This window comes from Pollachius pollachius (assembly GCF_949987615.1).
Source record: "Pollachius pollachius genome assembly, chromosome: 13".
Lineage (NCBI taxonomy): Eukaryota > Metazoa > Chordata > Actinopteri > Gadiformes > Gadidae > Pollachius > Pollachius pollachius.
The window spans coordinates 3,191,197-3,201,803 of record NC_136946.1 but is presented as its reverse complement, the minus strand read 5'-3'; positions in this window follow the sequence as shown (position 1 = coordinate 3,201,803).

Genomic DNA, 10,607 nt, shown 5'->3' with positions numbered 1-10,607 from the left:
CAGCATGGTTAGGTTCTGTAATGATATACGAATTGGAAGCGTTCATGAGTGACAACAATCCCACAAAATAAGATCTCATGAAGCCGCACCAGTGTAACACGAGCGGCTATGGCTCAGAGCACATAGCCCCTCCCACTTTATGACTCAGAGGAGATAACCCCTCCCGCTGTCACTCTGCATCCAAAGGCCGTGACTGACCTCTAGTGGAGGAGATTCAATTCAATTCAATTTTATTTGTATAGCCCTTAATCGCCATAACAGTCTCAAAGGGCTTAACAGGCCAGATATTTGAGATGTGGTGAGAGAGTGGTCTAGATGAGAGTGGTCTAGGGTGGGCCTACAACTGTTGTACAGTTGAATGTTGCGGTTTTAGAGAATGCTTTTTAATCTACAGTTGGTATATAAAGTAACCAATGTACAGTTACTAATACATTACAGTCACTGACGTCATTAAGCAGCTGTTGCTGTTTTAGGTAGATAATGCGATTGCACCAAACAATTATATCAATGAAACATTTTCAAACTTTGCGTTGAATGATTAGGTGTTTAATTTGCACACTAACAGCTAACGTCAAAACACACAGATGCAGTAGTATCGCCTCCAAAGGTATGCTAGGTAATAAATGTAAGCTGCCCAAAAAATCGATTCGGCCTCATCATCACTTGTCAACAGTTCAGAATTCGGCCAACAACATGGGAAGAGACTCAGGGACTGTCAAATTTGAAACAAAATTCAAATTGTTCACAGTCTATAGAAAAACTAAATTAACAAAATGTAACATTTGAATATGAAATAATATGTGTGAATAACAGAGAGCTGGAGAATTGAGGCTTGACTTGACCTGTGAGACTGTTCAGAATCCCTACTGTGAGACTGGACTCAGACTCCCTGCTGTGAGACTGGACTCTGACTCCCTGCTGTGAGACTGGACTCTGACTCTCTGCTGTGAGACTGGACTCTGACTCCCTGCTGTGAGACTGGACTCAGACTCCCTGCTGTGAGACTGGACTCTGACTCCCTGCTGTGAGACTGGACTCTGACTCCCTGCTGTGAGACTGGACACAGACTCCCTGCTGTGAGACTGGACACAGACTCCTTGAGTTGACTTGACCTACTTGAGACTTGAATACTTGGAGACTGGAGTCTCTCTCTTGAGACAGAAAGAAAAGATGTGGTCAGGTTCCATAAGGGCTGTTTTAAACGATCAGTGTATCATGTCATCACTGCATGCATAGTTAGTCTGTTGCTTTGTTATACAAAAATACAATGCTTCCAAATCTATCCCTTCTTTGAACTGGTCTGCAAGCGAAGATAATGGGAATGACTCAATGTGCCAAGCTGAAGTAGGCCTAGTGTTGATGATGAATCAAACATCGGAATAATAAGAAATATGACAAGAGAACGAAGTACAACAGACAAGAAGTGAAACAACAAAAAGCAAATAAATAGGTTGACTGAAAAGTGTCCGGGAAGTGTGTGTGTGTGAGAGAGAGAGAGAGAGAGAGAGAGAGAGAGAGAGCAGTAAAGGCCAGTGAGGATGGGAGGGAGAATATTGAGTGTGTGTGTTTGTGACTGTGTGTTTGTGACTGTGTGTTTGTGACTGTGTGTTTGTTTCGTGATTCTGCCAGAGGAGTCAAAGGGAAAGTCAGAGTCTCCTGCTCTCCAAGCAGCTTGTCATTACAACGCACGCACGCACGCACTCACACACACACAGTTACAGGGACAAAGTTTCATGTTACTTTTTATCCATATTATGTTCACCTATTGCTGAACATGCAACAGTTCACCTAAGTAATGTTCAGCAAAATGTAATGTTCAATGACATAATGTTGAGCTATATATAATATTAAGCTATATGTAATGTTAAGCTATATATATAATGTTAAGTTACACAGAATGTTAAGCTATATACAAAGTTAAATTGCATATGTTAACCTATACATGTTAAACTATATATATTCTTAAACTATGATAATCCTAAATTGTATCTACGGTTCAGCTGTATATAATGTTCGTCTTTGCCGAGGCGGAGCCAGACTTTGTGTACATCCGGGGCTTAGCCCAGAGGGGGGTGTGGGGGTCCTCCCCCAAAAAAATCTGAATTTCTAAAATGCGATTTCCTGCATTCTAGTCCATTTTAGGGTGACCTGCTGGACATTGACAAATTCTAAATCTCTGAAATATCAGTGCATTATCATTATCAATTTTATTTTATTTTATTTTAAAATTATAATGATAATGCACTGAAGTATTATACATATGCACACAAATAAGTACTATATTGTTTTAGAGGTTTGTCCGCATCTATCACTCTGGTAGAACTCATTTAAAAAGGGGTCAAAGTTCAATTAACGTGGATATGGACGGAAGCTGAAAGTAAACAAGACGGTCTAGCACCCGCCACGCATCGGTAACATCGTTAACATGTTGGCTGCTGGTCAATCAGCGAATGCAGCAACGCGATATCTGTACATTTCTTATCTAAATCGTTAATAAAGTTTGAGTTTAAAATAACCGATATGTCAGACATGGATATGTTTTACCTCTTCATGATATTCAGTGGACCTCAACATTTAATTTAAGGTAACATTTGGTAACACACAACACTGTACAATATTGGCTGAGACCGAATCGCAATCAGAAAAACGCATTTCTGACATTTTAAACAACGCTGGTAATCTATTTTGTGTGGAAGGAGTAATTATCATAGCAGCCTAGCTAGCCGATGCAGGCTAGTTAGCACTAGCACCAGCACTACTGCTCCCGGCCAGCGCGCATCAAGGTAATCTCACTGATCTGAAACATTTGACAGGTCATTGGCAGGGGCTGCTGCTGCTACGGTATCACTGGATGTTGGTTTAGAAAAATAGTTTCTAATGTCCATGGTAATGTTTGTTATACACCCTGAGGCTACTTTAACAAGACTGCTGAGAGACGGGAATGTTTAGAAAACGTCACGTTGTCCTGGCAACCGTTCTATACAACCGAACGAGAGATGGCATTTAACATTGCTTCCATGTGTTGTTTCTTTCAAAATGAAAATAAATCAATTTAAAGAGGTGAAAATCACTACCAGTCGAAACATGAGGGAACATGTCAGGATTGTCATAACTTCAAAAGTTTAAAAAAGATCCGGGGCTTTTGACGTGAGATTCGAAAGCCACCCCCAAGCTCCGCGCATTGCTCTTTGTATAATGTTCAGCTGTGTTCATATATATAAAATGTTAATCTTTTCATAATGTGGCGAGCAGCACGGGAAGGACGAGACGTGAGCCCAAGTATATCCAATTATGCAGTTCCGTGCCCCTTACACCGCACGACTACGGACTGCCTTTATTAAAGGGTAATTCCGGTGTAAAATGGATTTTGGATATGTTTTGTATGATAATGAGTTGAAACGTTCGTTTTGGAGCACAAAAATTGAATATAGACGCTTTCTTCAGTTGGCTGTTTTTAGCCGATTCTATCAAAACGCTATAAACTTGGAACGATGGGGGCATTTGTTATGGTAAAAACTTAATCGCTATTTTAAACCACTTTAAAGGCTAAAAGCAGCCCGACACTTCTTTGGTAGTATAATAAGGGTCTTAACATATAAAACGAGGCATTGAGAACTTTGTAAGTGTACAGATTGTTTATTAATTTTGTTTTTAAGACTAGATAGGTAGATTGACGAACACAGAGATTGTAACATCCGTCAGCAACACGCAAGCTCTGTGTTCGCCAATCTACTTATCGAGTCTTAAAAACAAAATGGCGTCGACGGGTGATCTACTGACGGTATTGTGTGTATAAAATGTCATTTTTAATAAACAATCTGTACACTTACAAAGTTCTCAATGCCTCGTTTTATATGTTAAGACCCTTATTATACTACCAAAGAAGTGTCGGGCTACTTTTAGCCTTTTAAGTGGTTTAAAATAGCGATTAAGTTTTTACCATAACAAATGCCCCCATCGTTCCAAGTTTATAGCATTTTGATAGAATCGGCTAAAAACAGCCAACTGAAGAAAGCGTCTATATACAATTGTTGTGCTCCAAAGCGAACGTTTCAACTCATTATCATACAAAACATATCCAAAATCCATTTTACACCGGAACTTCCCTTTAATAACCCCGAACATAACAGAAACACGGGACACCTGACCAACACACACAACACTCTCACTAATGGTCCCGATCACACTACACATCACACAACAATGGAACAACACACAATTAACACACAACCAATAAAGACCCCAAACCCGTTAACCCCACTTAACCTAACAACAAAACAAGTTGACAAAAGCCCCTTTTGTCAACCGACAACCCAAATTCCCAGGATCCCCTTCGCGACCCCGGAGGAGTCGCCACAATAATATCCAGCTATATATAATGTTAATCTATATATAATGTTCAGCTATACATAACGTTAAACAATATTTAACGTTAATCTATAGATAATGTTAAATTATATGTAATGTTAATGTAACCCAGTTGAAATTCGCGTTCTGGTTATTTAAAATAATAAACAATATTATGTAAGAGTTTATTATTTTTCATAATGTTTTGTTGACGTCGGTGTATTGGTTGCAAACTTTGTTAATGTTATTTGATGTATTGTAAATGTTGTATATATCCTTTGCTTAATTGAATTGTTATATGGCCATCCAACCAGAAGGGGGCGCAATGAGGTGTTTGCGGGTGAATGTGGAGAAGGCGGGAAAGGGGAGGAAGAGGAAGACGTGCTGGAGGTAGGGGGAAAAAGTCGTTTGTGGGACGGACCACCTGCTTAACCCATAAGATTCAAGATTGTGTCTGGTAAATTAAAGTAAAGTTCAGCACGAACTTAAAAGTTCCACCGGACCGGTTCACATACGACCTGGTCAGTTAATTGACAGAAGTAGCTGAACAGTGGCCTGCTAACTAACGCAGCTAGCGACGCTACTGCCACGGGGTTTCCGAGGGACCGCCGCACGAGATAGCGGGTGTGACCACGCGGGTGGGCTGACAGGGCTCGGGCGAAGGAAATACCGCGACAAGCAGTGAGGAGCGCCTGTGTCCTTTCCACGGACTTCCTCAGGACTTTCACGGACTTCCTCAGGACTTTCACGGACTTCCACGGACTCTCCCAGTACTCTCACGGACTTCCACGGACCTTCAAGGACGCCCATCGCGTTTTACCTGGACGTGTGAGTAGGCGACCGAGTTCTCTTGGCTCGGAGGAGCGAAGAGGACTATTCATCAACAGGCCTGCAACGGGGTTTTCTTTTGCAAAGGATTGTTTTATTTTGTTTCTTTTATGTGCCGGCTTAGTTAGTAATGTTAATAACTTGTAGCCTTTATGGTAATAAGATGTCCGATATGGGATCTGTGACATGCACTTATATTGTTCTCAAATAAGTAAACGTTTTAACTACTTACCCTTTTGTTGGTTGGCTTACTAAATACGTGTAGTGTGGATATTTTGTGTGTTTAGTGGTTAATATTTAATAAGGGTGCTGGTGTTATATGGTTAGCATAATATAGGAAATCAAAACTAATAATTTAAGATTGATTGAAGAACCTAGGGCCCTGCCCTCTTTATTATAGGGGTAAAAGGGCTACATTAATCTATAATGTCAGGTCCTGACTTGGACCAATAAATAGTCACTTTGGCCAAGACCGGTAGACTATGTACCCCCAGCTCGTTCTGCCGGCGATTTGAATACTCCCTGCAGAAGGACCTGGAGAGGAGCAATACATTTCTTTCTGCTTCCAATACGTTTTTGCAGGAGCCAATCACCAAGCTGGCTTCCCCCCCTGGCGAGCTTTAGAGCTCGTAAGTCCCGCCCCTTCCCGAGAGACCCCCATGGAACCTCTGGGCTAGGAAAATTAGAATGGGTTTCAACAGAGAGAAAGTAATTATTTTCTGGTCCCAGTCTTTATGTGCCCCGGATTACACATATATGTTGTTTTGTGGATTTAAATGATAATTTTTCATGTCAAGAGTTTGACCGTTTATTGTGCAATTGTTCAGTTAAAGGCAGTAGAGAAAACCCAATGAGAAAGACTAGACGTCTCGTATGTGACGTCACGCTCCCTGCGACTGGCGTGGACAAGACCGACAATCTCCCCATTGGCATAACTGAAACTCTCCACGTGCCCCGACTTATAATGGTTTTCACCTCTTTCAGTGCTATTATCCTCCCCTTGGAAAAAAGCAGTGAAATGGAGCAGAGAGATCGCCATGTCTGTACCGGAGTGGTGGTGACGTATATCATTCGCGTCGAGAGCAGCGAGGGGCTGTAGTTCACAAAGCGGCCTCACACAAAACCTCACACAAGACAGATAACATTATCAAACTTCTTTGCGATTTTTCGTTTTTTTTTTTTTGGGTTAGTCCCACCAGTGCCATGGAGGCACTGGTGGGACAGAAGGGAGATCTTGAATTCGATCCTGTACTGGACAGGAAGCCAGTGGAGGGATTGAAGATAGTTGTGATGTGGTGGTACTTCCGCACCCCCATCAGGATCCTGGCAGCACAATTCTGGATGTACTGCAGCCGCTGGATGTTCCTGCTGGGGATCCTGATGAGGAGTGCATTGCAGTAGTCCAGCCTGGAGGAGACAAAGGCATGGACAAGTTTTTCTGAACCGTGGAGATTGAGTATGGGGCAGAGTTTTGCAATGTTCCTGAGGTGGAAGAAGGAGGTTTTGCGAAGATGTTCAATGTGGGCCTCAAAGGTCAGGTGAGGGTCCATTCTGACACCAAGGTTAGTGACTAAGGATGAGAGGTGGATGTCGTGGCCGGAGAAGCTGATGTTGGTGATAGTGGATGACCGGGTCTGGTGTGGGGTGGCAACAAGAATGGCTTCCGTTTTTGAGCCATTGAGCTGCAGGAAGTTAGCCGCCATCCACACCTTGATCTCCTCCTGCAGATAGGGCTGCAGATGGGTTTGGGTTTGTTTTTATGTAGAGTTGGGTGTCATCAGCGTAGCAGTGGGAAGATATTCCATGCTGGCTGATGACACGACCAAGGGGGAGCATGTATAGCGTGAAGAGGGTGGGGCCAAGGACTGATCCTTGAGGGACACCACAAGTGATACATACTCTGTTCTGTCCAACGGATATGATGTGAACCATGCCAGGGTAGTGTCAGAGGCCGATGGAGTAGTGAAGGCGGTGTAGAAGGATGTGGTGGTCGACGGTGTCAAATGCTGCGGTGAGGTCGAGAAGGATGAGAAGTGATGGAGAGCCAGCATCAGCAGTCATCAGCAGGTCATTTTTACCCTGACCAGGGAAGTTTCCGTACTGTGGCCAGAGCGGAAACCAGACTGGAACTTCTGATAAAGACTGTTTGTTATGAGGTGGTTGTGGAGTTGGGCAGAAACTACCTTTTGACAGCAGAGACGTCGGGACATGGCCGGACCGGAGAGACTGATTGATGATTTTGGTGATCATGGGGCCAATTGCAGAGGAGTGACTTTTTATCAGGGTTGAGGGAAATGGGTCCAGGTCACAGGTGGAGGGCTTCATCTTCCTCAGGATGTCTTCAACCTCATGCTGAGTGATGTCGGTGAAACAGCAGAGGAGCTGAGGGGTCCCGGACTGAGGGTTGGCGGATGTGACTGGAGACGCAGGAGGGGCAGAGGGGCTGGGGAGAAGAGAGGGCAGGGGGGGCTGGAGAGAGGGGAGGAAAACCTAGCATTATCAAACTTCTTCACGAAAATGTTTAGTTTTCTTTGCATGAAAAATTATCATTTAAATCCACAAACAACATATGTGTGATCAAGGGCATATAAAGACTGGGACCAGAAAATAACTCCTTTCTCTCCATTGAAACCCACTCCTATTTTTGATCTCATAGGTCCCATGGGCTCTACCAGAAGGGGTGTGACTTAAAGTCAGTAAATTATAATTTTTCTTGCAAAGAAAACTAAAACATTTCGCCATGAGTTTGATAATGTTAGGTTTTGTGTGAGGCCGCTTTGTGAACTACAGCCCTTCGCTGCTCTCGACGCGAATGATGTACGTCACCACCACTCCGGTACAGACATGGCGATCTCTCTGCTCCACTTCACCGCTTTTTTCCAAGGGGAGGATAAAAGCATCGAACGAGGTGAAAGCCATTATAAGTCGGGGCATGTGGAGAGTTTCAGTTAGGCTGATGGGGAGATTGTCGGTCTTGTCCACGCCAGTCGTAGGGACCGTGACGTCTCATACGAGACATGTAGTCTTTCTCATTGTGCTTTCTCTACAGCCTTTAACTGAACAATTGCATAATAAACGGCCAAACTCTTGACATGAAAAATTATCATTTAAATCCACCAAAAACACATGTGTAATGCGGGGCATAGAGAGACTGGGACCAGAAAATAATTACTTTCTCTCCATTGAAACCCATTCATATCTTTCGATCTCATAGGTTCCATGGGCTCTACCGGAAAGAGCGTGACTTCGCCACTCTATCGGCCTACTGCAGTACAATATAGAAGGTCTGGTCGATATAAGTACCCCGGTTTCAGGCCCACAGTAGAGCATGTAGTTATCAAACGAACCACCAGGGGTCAGTGTTGCATATGCAACGAAGTCTGCCTCATACCGCAGGACATGAACGCGGCGCCAGACCGGCAGGAGTGAACTCAATCCGTGGCGCCAGCCCCTGCTCATTACACTATGAGTCCCAATCATATGTCCTCATTAACGTCTCCACTAGAGCATGACCGGCCGACTGAGTACAGGGGTGAGAGATGGTGGTATTGAGAGATCTGTGCTGTGACTCGCCGGCGGACAGACGGACGAGCGCACGCAAAACGCAGAGTCAGCCTCGCTGCGGCACGGATGCATTTCGGTGATTATTCGGACCGTATGTTAGGAGACTCAGTATTAGTATTTAGGGAGAGCAGTGTGCGTCTGTCTCTGCGTTGATGTGTAGGCTGTGTACCAGTTGTACTGCCCGTGTGTCTGTGGTCATTTGAGTATTTAATGTTGACACACACTCAAACATAAAATCACATTCATGAAAACAATTCTGTCTCTCTCTCTCTCTCTCTCTCTCTCTCTCTCTCTCTCTCGCTCTGTCTCATGGGTAGTGGCTGGCCCCTATAATATTGTGTGTGCGCGTGCGTGTGTGTGTGCGTGCGTGTAAGACGTGGTGGAGCTAGAGAAGCTACGGCACCATCAGCGGCTAACCTGATTCCAGCCCACTTCGGTTCCACTCTGTTGCTCTCCATTAACAGTCCGCTGGTCTCTCGTGGAGACGCCGCTTTATTTAGAGGTTTCCCAGAGTTCCCAGCTCCCCCCTGTGTGTCGGGGATCATTGGTTTAGCCGTGGGGGGGGCGGCTTCCCACCAACGTAAACAAAGACACAAACAACGCAAACAACCACGCACATTCAGAATACGAGTGCAGGAGTATTCAGATGGGATCGCAGGAACGCTGTCCCTCTGTACAAACACTTTCCCCCAGACAGACAGACAGGTTGTCCTCTGTGTTTTAGCAGGTACAGACAGACACACAGACACAAGGACAGACAGGGTTTCCTCTGTCTCGTATGAAGGTACAGACAGACAGACAGGGTGTCCTCTGTCTCTTATCCAGGTACAGGGTGGATGGATGATAGATAGATAGATGCATACAAAGCCTAAAGATAGATAGATACATCTATAGGCTCTGTGTCGATAAGTACAGAGCCTATAGATAGATGCATACATATACATACAAAGCCGATAGACAGATATATATCTATAGGCTCTGTATCTATAGGTACAGGATCTACAGATAGACAGATAGATTTATAGATGGATAGGAGTCGCAAGGATCCAACAGAAATGTAGAAGAGCACAAACATCTTTGTATCTTAAACCGTGGTACAGACATATTAGAAATACATTCATATGAATAACTGGTTGGAGAGAGAGAGAGAGAGAGAGAGAGAGAGAGAGAGAGAGAGAGACCTTGTATCTGAAGTGTGGGGGCCTCTTTCAAAGCCCTACTATTTATACCGTGTTGTTCTTGTGTCGGTCGCTGAGCCTTTGAGTGCATTCGTGTCTATGTTCACCCTCCCGTTCCCCTCGTTCATTCTCATACACGTGTGTTTGCGCGCATGTGCATTTATGTCCCTCTTACTGCGACACTAACTGCTTATAAGTATGCATTGTGTCTGTGCTTGTGTGTGTATGTGTGTGTGTGTGATTGCACCTGCATTTACCAGTAGAGGTTTGTGTGTGTGTGTGTGTGTGTGTGTGTGTGTGTGTGTCTCCCTCCCCCTCTCCTTCTGCGTCTCTGAGACCCTCAGCTTCTAGGACAGGGGTCTCAAACTCGTGGCCCGGGGGCCAATTGAGGCCCGCGGGATGATATTTTGTGACCCCCTACTTGACATCAAAGTTTAGTGTTAGTGCGGCCCACGCGTTGTTGTCAAACGCACAGCTTGCCACGCTTTTTTATCCCTTGTGATAGGGTGACCAGATTTCCCGGTTTTGCCGGGACAGTCCCAATTTTGAGTTGCGTGTCCTGAGTCCCGACAAGGACGCTAAAAAGTCCCGGTTTCCACCAACCGCTATGAAATGTCCCCTGTTGTCAGTGATTACATAGCCAACGTGAACTAATTACAGCCCGATCATTAACTTAGATTGGGTCAGTTG